The 7,555-nt window shown below is 43.7% G+C and overlaps 1 protein-coding gene across 6 annotated transcripts in view; it reads right to left on the bottom strand.

Moving 5' to 3' along the window:
• Positions 1-6,806, bottom strand: part of rai14.L (retinoic acid induced 14 L homeolog) — a 102,793-nt gene extending 95,987 nt beyond the window's left edge. For 2 of the 6 annotated variants that reach the window (XM_041569682.1, XM_041569677.1), the window contains exon 1: positions 6,506-6,806. The gene's annotated coding sequence lies outside the window, so the exon portion shown is untranslated. The remainder of the gene's footprint in view (positions 1-6,505) is intronic. The other 4 variants (XM_041569673.1, XM_041569669.1, XM_018266493.2 and 1 more) reach the window with 2 other exon arrangements.
• Positions 6,807-7,555: the final 749 nt, after the last annotated feature.

A 7,555-nucleotide genomic window follows, 5' to 3' on the forward strand; every position in this document is an offset into this window, starting at 1 on the left:
CCGCCCGAACCCGACTTCTAGCTTCCCTTTATAGACCCGCCCCGCCGATGACGTCATAAAAGGGGCAGGGCAATCATGGCGTGCGGCTATAAAGCCGGAAGCTAGAAGTTTAGGTGGGGAGAGGAGGAAGAGCTTGACTCTGACCTGTCCACCACCCTAAAAGGGGGGTGAGGGGTTGGGCCAAATCCGACTGACCCGCGGGTATGTGTGGGCCGGCCTACACATCAATACATTACACTGTGTGCTTTAAATTAACTTTTAAGTGTGATGCAGAGAGTGCTTTTTCGAGAAAAATTGCAATTGTTCTTCATTTTTTATTATTTGTCAGCAGCTCTCTGGTTTACAATTTCAGCAGTTTGGTTGCTAGAGCCCAAATGACTATAGCAACCATGCATTGATTTGAATAAGAGACTAGAATATGAATAGGAGAGGTCTGAATAGAAACATGATTAATAAAAAGTAGCAATAACTATACATTTGCAGCCTTACAAAACATTTGTTTTTAGATGGGGTCAGTGACCCCCACTTGAAAGCTGAAAAGAGTCAGAAGAAGAAGGCAAATAAATTAAAAAAAGAAGGCCAATTTAAAAGTTATGCTCAAGAGGATAGAAAGGCGGTACTCCGGTAAAAAAAAGGTGTTTAATTGCAAACGGTCACATCACCTGATGCATTTCGGGAACAACCCCATCATGCCCCAAACCTGTCACACCCTTCCGTGCCCACTTTAGCCACAACTACAACCCCTTGCTCTGCCTGATCCCAGTAAAGCAATTTGATTGCAAAGCAGGGTAGTATTATCTCATATTATATTTCAGCATGGGTTGGTCATTGACTAATTTACCTATGAGAGTCTATGAGAAAGGGTCTCTGACCCAGGCAGGACAAACAAACCACTAAACTTGGAAGATACACAAATACATGACATTTAGTAGGACAGTCACCAGGCTGTCACCAACAGGAGCCCAAGGGGCCAGACCTAAGCTCAAACAGCTGACATACCAAGTAGTAGATACAACACTGTATTTCCCTGAGTCAGAGGAAAGAAGCCCGACCTTGCTGAGTCAGTCCAGTGACTTCACCACACTGACACTCCTTCTATTGTAGGGTATGTAGAAACATGAGGTTTTAAAAATAACTTCAGCTTGTTCCTTCTTTAGTCTGTCCCCTTTTTGAAATCCCGGATTAGATTGGGATCTGCTTAGCTCACAACAGGGTAACAAATGTATGCTTGTAAGAGTCAACCTGTTAAAGGGGTGGTTTGTCTTTCAGTTAACTTTTAATATGTTGAAGATTGGCTAATTCTAAGCAACTTTTTCAGTGGCCTTCATTTTTTTCTTTTTTATAGTTTTTTAATTATTTGCCTTCTTCTTCTGACTCGACTATTTTGGATTCGGCCGAACCCCTGAATCCTTTGCGAAAGATTCATGTCACGCTATTTCCCTCCCCTAATTTGCAAATTAGGATTTGGTCCGCTGGGCAGAAAGATTCGGTCGAATCCTGCTGAAAAAGGCAGAATCCTGAACCGAATCCTGAACCGAATCCTGGATTAGGTGCATCCCTACTAAAAACCAATGCTCTGTAAGAACATTTTCCAAGCTAGTGTTGCTCCCCTACTCCTTTTACTGAATGTTGCTCACAGTTTCAAAAGGTTGGGGATCCCTGTACTAAATCTTTATCAAGACATCACAAACAGGTTTGGTTTGGGGAACTGTTTGTGATGTCTTGTAAAAGGTCCTCTTTGCAGGAACAAAACCTCAACTTACACCATAAAAGCTTTGCACATAAATTAAGTCCCATGAGTGCGTTGTGTTTTTTATGCAGATTTTTTGCGGCAGCACCTTGGGTTTTTTGCCTTTTTCTAGGGGGGAGTGAGCTGCTCTTCATGTCCTTTGGTAGTGAGCAGCGCACACTAGAATTTTAAAAAATATATAATTTATTATCAAACTATTAAGAGCATATTGCAAGGATCGACGTTTCGGTCTGGATCTGGGACCGTTACCCTTTTTATAGGGGTGAGTGCACTGCTCTTCAGACACTATATATACAGAATATATATATATATATATATATATATATATATATATATATATTTTTTTTTTTTTTATATCACTTCTTGTTTTACATCTTGATGATGATGAAAACAGCTGGGTCATGTAATCCAGTTAGGTGATTCACAGACTGGGCTTTGGGTATCTGCTTTCTAGAACACACGCTGTTAACTCTTTTGAAGCCAAAGGCATGTTAAACACCCATGCTGAGTGGCTAATTAGAAGTTTATTTATATGCATGTTACGTGGCTGCACAGAAACTGTTGCAGTCTGCGACAAGTCTGACCGCCATTTGGCCCTTATAACATGTGCCAGCCTACCAGCCAGGAATAGATGATAAGGGCTCTTACAGACGAGCGTTTTTAGCTGCAATCCCGTGTTCCTGTTTCATCCGTTCAGCCGCAGGGGAGCACAGGAGTAAACACACTGGGGGTCATTTATCAACACTCGGCAAATTTGCCCATGGCAACCAATCAAATTGCTGCATTCATTGTTCTACTTACAGCTGGCTTCAAAAAGCTAATCACTGATGGGTTGCTATAGGTAACTGCCCATGGGCAAATGTGCCCAGTGTTGATAAATGAGCCCCACTAGTGAACTCTTTTCAATGCGGCTGTACTCACACAGACGCACGTAAGCGCCGAGCGTAGGAAAATGCAACATGCTGCGTTCGGCGCTTACATGCGTCTGTGTGAGTACAGCCGCATTGAAAAGAGTTCAGTGCGTCTACTCTTGTGGTTGAACGCATGAAACCAGAATGCAGGGGAGCGCAGCTAAAAATTCTCGTCTGTAAGAGCCCTTAGGGCACATTAGCAAATGGTCTCCCTATGAAATATGCTGCAAGTTGCAGGTGAAGACTCATATCTCTCCTTTTATTGCAGTTGGTCAGTCAATAGTACATGCTAAGCTCATCACATATAGTAACACAGGTCCCACCTTCTTGCAGAACATCGCAGGAGTCGTAGCAACAGCTGCAGTTGATTCATGGGTTTGTCCTGTTACTGGTAGGATTATGGGCACCTAAGCGGGCCATACATGCCCAGATCTTTTAGAGTGTTATCTGGTTGCTAAATTAACCCACCCTAGCAACCAGCAATTTGTCAGAATGGATATGATATATGAAGAAACAGATTCCACGCTGCAAAGCACTCTGAGAGAGAGACTAATTAAAAAGGCAAATTTTCCAAAAGGAGCATCAAAGCTGCTTAAATTACTTCCATATGCAATATACGTACAGCTAATTATATGTTAAAATACACAAATGAGCAGCCTGTCATCAAACAAGTCATATTTAACCCCTAAATTATACTTTCCTTTCTATCCCCCCACCCCCCAGTACCTGGGTTTGTTTAGTTGCTGTGCAGTGAAACGAGACGGCTGCAGGGTTCAGTCTCTGACTCAAGGGTTACGTTGCTACAGGAGTGTGATAATTCAGACTATTACGCACGGATTACGCAAGTGATAATGTCACTATTACCATACCTCAGGGCCACCTGCCACAATAAACTGCTTCATAAACACGGCAATCACGTCCTGGGGGTTGTTTTGATTGGGAGGGCGTAGCACACTTCCTATAAACATTAGCATTTTAGGGTTCCTGCAGGGGGTCACCAAATGGTGGTTCAACTTTAAGTTAACGTTTAGTATGTTATAGAATGGTCAGTTCTAAGCAACTTTTCCATTGGTCTTCATTATTGATTTTTTTTACAGTTTTTGAATTATTTGCCTTCTTCTTCTGACTCTTTCCAGCTTTCAAATGGTGGTCGCTGACCCCATCTAAAAATAAATATTTTATTTTTATTGCTACTTTTTATTACTCATCTTTCTATTAAGGCCCTTTCCTATTCATATTCCAGTCTCTTATACAAATCAAGGCATGGTTGCTAGGGTAACTTGGACCATAGCAACCAGAAATTGCAAACTGGAGAGCTGCTGAATAAAAAGCTAAATAACTCAAAAACCACTAATGATAAAACATGAAAACCAACTGCAAATTGTCTCAGAATATCACTCTCAGGGTCTTTTTTTATTTTTATTTATTTATTTGTAAAAATAAAATACAGTCATGGTCCTGGGACTGCGAGGTCTGGACCAATCCCAGCTCGCAGGATTGTAAATTCTTAGATAACGTTAATTCCTTTTCTGGAACCAATTAACAAATAACAATAAACAATAATAAATCAGCATACATGAGTACTGTCGCTTTTATATTTACACAGTCATTAAGTATTGGGATTGTACGTCATACTTTTTAAAAGTTAATTTAAAGGTGAACAACCCCTTAAAATCAGTAAATAATAGTAACAGACCGCCCCATAAACAAAGCAGCATAATTATAGTTAAGGTGGGCATACACGGGCCGATAAAAGCTGCCGACAGACCGAGTCGGTAGCTTATTGGCCCGTGTATGCCCCCTGACGGGCTTCCCCGATCGAGATCTGGCCGAAAGTCGGCCAGATCTCGACCAGATGGGACTAAAAATCCCGTTGGATCGCGACCGCATCTGTTCGTTGATGCGGTCCAGCGATCCGACCACCCGTTTGTTAGGATCCGATCGTTGTGCCCGATATTGCCCACCTCTCTCCGTGTATGGCCAACTGTAGATTGCCTCAAAAGAATGCAATAATTATCCCTAATGAAGACCCTATACCTTTAAGGGGCAAAATGCGTTGATTGTATTATTAGATATTACTTTGCTATTATAAAGCTATATTCAGTCTACTTTGTCTATGGAGTGCTCTGTTACTATTATTCACAAATTTAATAAGGCAATTATAGGTGCGCTACTCCCAGCTACTTAACGTCACAGGTCAGCTCAAATCACGTCCCTTCCCATGATATACAGTTCCTGGATACAGAGATCGGATGAATACACAGTTACGCACGAAATTCACAGGCACTATTTGTAGTCTATCTCCCCCCCTGCATGGAATTAGAGAGCATTCTGCACTAATTTGGGACAAAATGACAAAAGAAGACTTTAGGGTCCGTGGAAGCTGAACTTCAAGTATTGGCACCAACCCAACAGCAGGACGCTGGGAGTTGCAGAACACCAGAAGTACAAAGTAACAACCAAGAACATTCCTATGTCAAGGCTTTGCAGCCATGTTTGGTAGCTAGCCAAGTCTTTCAGGCACACAGGGGCTTGTAGCCAGGCCCGGACTGGCAATCTGTGAGTTCTGGCAAATGCCAGAGGGGCTGCTGTAAAATGCCATAGTAAGAGGGCTGCTGTAAGATGCTGGTAGGGGGCTGTTTGGGCATCTGTGTAAAGGTGGCCATAGACGAAAAGATTTGCTTGTTTGGCGACATTGCCAAACGAGCCGATCTTTCCCCGATATGCCACTAACCGGCATGGCTATATCGGGGTAATCTGAATATTCGGCCCTATGGCCAAACGATCAGATTACGATGAGAGCACAATGGGCTCCGGCGGGATAGGTCGGGACAAAATCAAAACTGTCCGATCGTCCAAACGACCGTTCTCCGCCGGACCAAAAATGACGGGACTCTCCACACACGGTCCGAAAATCGTACGAATCCTCGATTTGTACGATAGGATCTTTCTGTCTATGGCCACCTTAACTGGAATGCCAGGGCCTATTTTGATTTCCAGTCCAGAACTACTTGTAGCCATGGGCTAGTAAAGTGTGAATAATTAGTGAAAACACAGGCAGATATCAGATACAGAGCCCAATTATAGAGCTGCTGCAGAAACTCATAAAGTGGCCATACACGGTCCTTTAGACTGATAATCTGCCCTTGTGTGGGGGCTCTCGTAGGGTCCTCCCGATCGATATCAGGCCAAAAATCAGGCAGATATCGATCAGTCAAGTTTTTTTGTATGATCCAGGGCCATTCGTAGTTTGTAATCCGATCGTTCAGTCCCAGGGCAGAACGTTCAGATTCATCCAATATTGTCCCCAGCCGTTAGTGGGCATATCGGGTTAAGATCCGATTGTTTGTCGACCTAGCCAAACGAGCGGATCTTATAGTGTTAGTTCGTTTGGACTGCAGATACAATTAGATAACAGATGCCCCTTGAAGGAAGCGTGTCATTTTTCAACCTCAGCTGCTAGGCAATGTATCAATCACAAATCAGCCTCCAACAGAAAGTCTTATTGAAACTTCTGGGAAAGTGTGACTGCATTACTGCTGCTGAACCTCTTGAGTGGCAGTTACTTCTATTATCCCGAGAAGGGCAGCTCTGATGGACAAGAAGTTCTGCAGCAGCTGATGCTGTAAATGGAGGTTATTCCCATGCCTCCTGATTCCTGCCATATGTTTAGCCCAGTGGAAAGCACAATCCCATGCTGGAAAGATTCCCCCTCAACCTTGCATTGTCCTCCTCCTCCTCCCACAATGAGATGAGCCTGGGATCCCCCAAAGTGCTCCCCCAGCTGTAGCCCCTATTCATCCCACCCCTCCCCATTCTTTTGCACACAATGCCCAGCTCTCACCTCATACAAACTGCCAGCTCCCGCTTTCTCTCCAGGTGGCAGTTAGCTGCCGCTAATATCCCTGAAGCCTGGCTCTTGGCAGGAGGGCAGTACTGTAAGCTGGCAGTGGTCCCAATCGCTGGTGCATGGCAGAGAAGTGCAGGCTGCTTCTGTAGGAGAGTATTGCCGCCTCGCCGACCCCTATCCACGCCGGCTGCCTGTGTCCTCCCAGTAAGTGAGCGCCGCTAACTGCCGGTTTCTCTCCCTCCCTCACTCTCCGGCTTCTGATCTTTGGACTTTTTTTTTATTCTCTTTTGTTCCAGCCACTTTGAGCCATTAGGGAGAGAGGGCTCCGCAGCGCCACCTGCTGGAGAGAACGTGCGGATCCCCGTAACTGTACAATAGCTTCAGCGCCACTGTCACACTAGAGGCGGGGCCACATTCTTAGAGGCGGAGCCACAGGCATGAAATCACTGCCATTAAATCATTAGCCTCTCCCCTCCACCCCGACCCATTGATCAGTGGTTGCGGGGGAGATAGTTAGTGCGGGGAGGGAAGATAAGGATGTTAATGAGCTCTGTGTTCCCTTATTGATATTATTATGGAGAATGTGTCTCATTACTGTACAACAAGCCTCTGTGCTGGGAGTTGTAGTTTAACGGGAAAGGAATAAGATAAACTGAAATATTTCATTTATTAATAATTTGTAGAATTGTTGTTAACTTTTAGTAGGAGGTAGAGAGTGATATTCTGAGATATTTTGCACTTGGGTTTTCATTTTTTATTATTTGTGGCTTTTGAATTATCTTGCTTTTTATTCAGCGTCTCAACATTTTCTATTTCAGCAATGGGGTTGTTAGGGTCCAAATTACCCTAGCAACCATGCATTGATTTGAATAAGAGACTGGAATATGAATGACAGACTGTTCAAAGGAGAAGGAAAGCTACCGATGCAGTTTATTGCCAATAGATTAGCCACAATAATGCAAACTAGAACTCTATATTTATTCTAGGGATGCACCGAATCCAGGATTCGGTTCGGGATTCGGTCAGGATTCGGCCTTTTTCAGC

Source organism: Xenopus laevis, chromosome 1L, assembly GCF_017654675.1.
Source record: "Xenopus laevis strain J_2021 chromosome 1L, Xenopus_laevis_v10.1, whole genome shotgun sequence".
Classification (NCBI taxonomy): Eukaryota; Metazoa; Chordata; class Amphibia; order Anura; family Pipidae; genus Xenopus; species Xenopus laevis.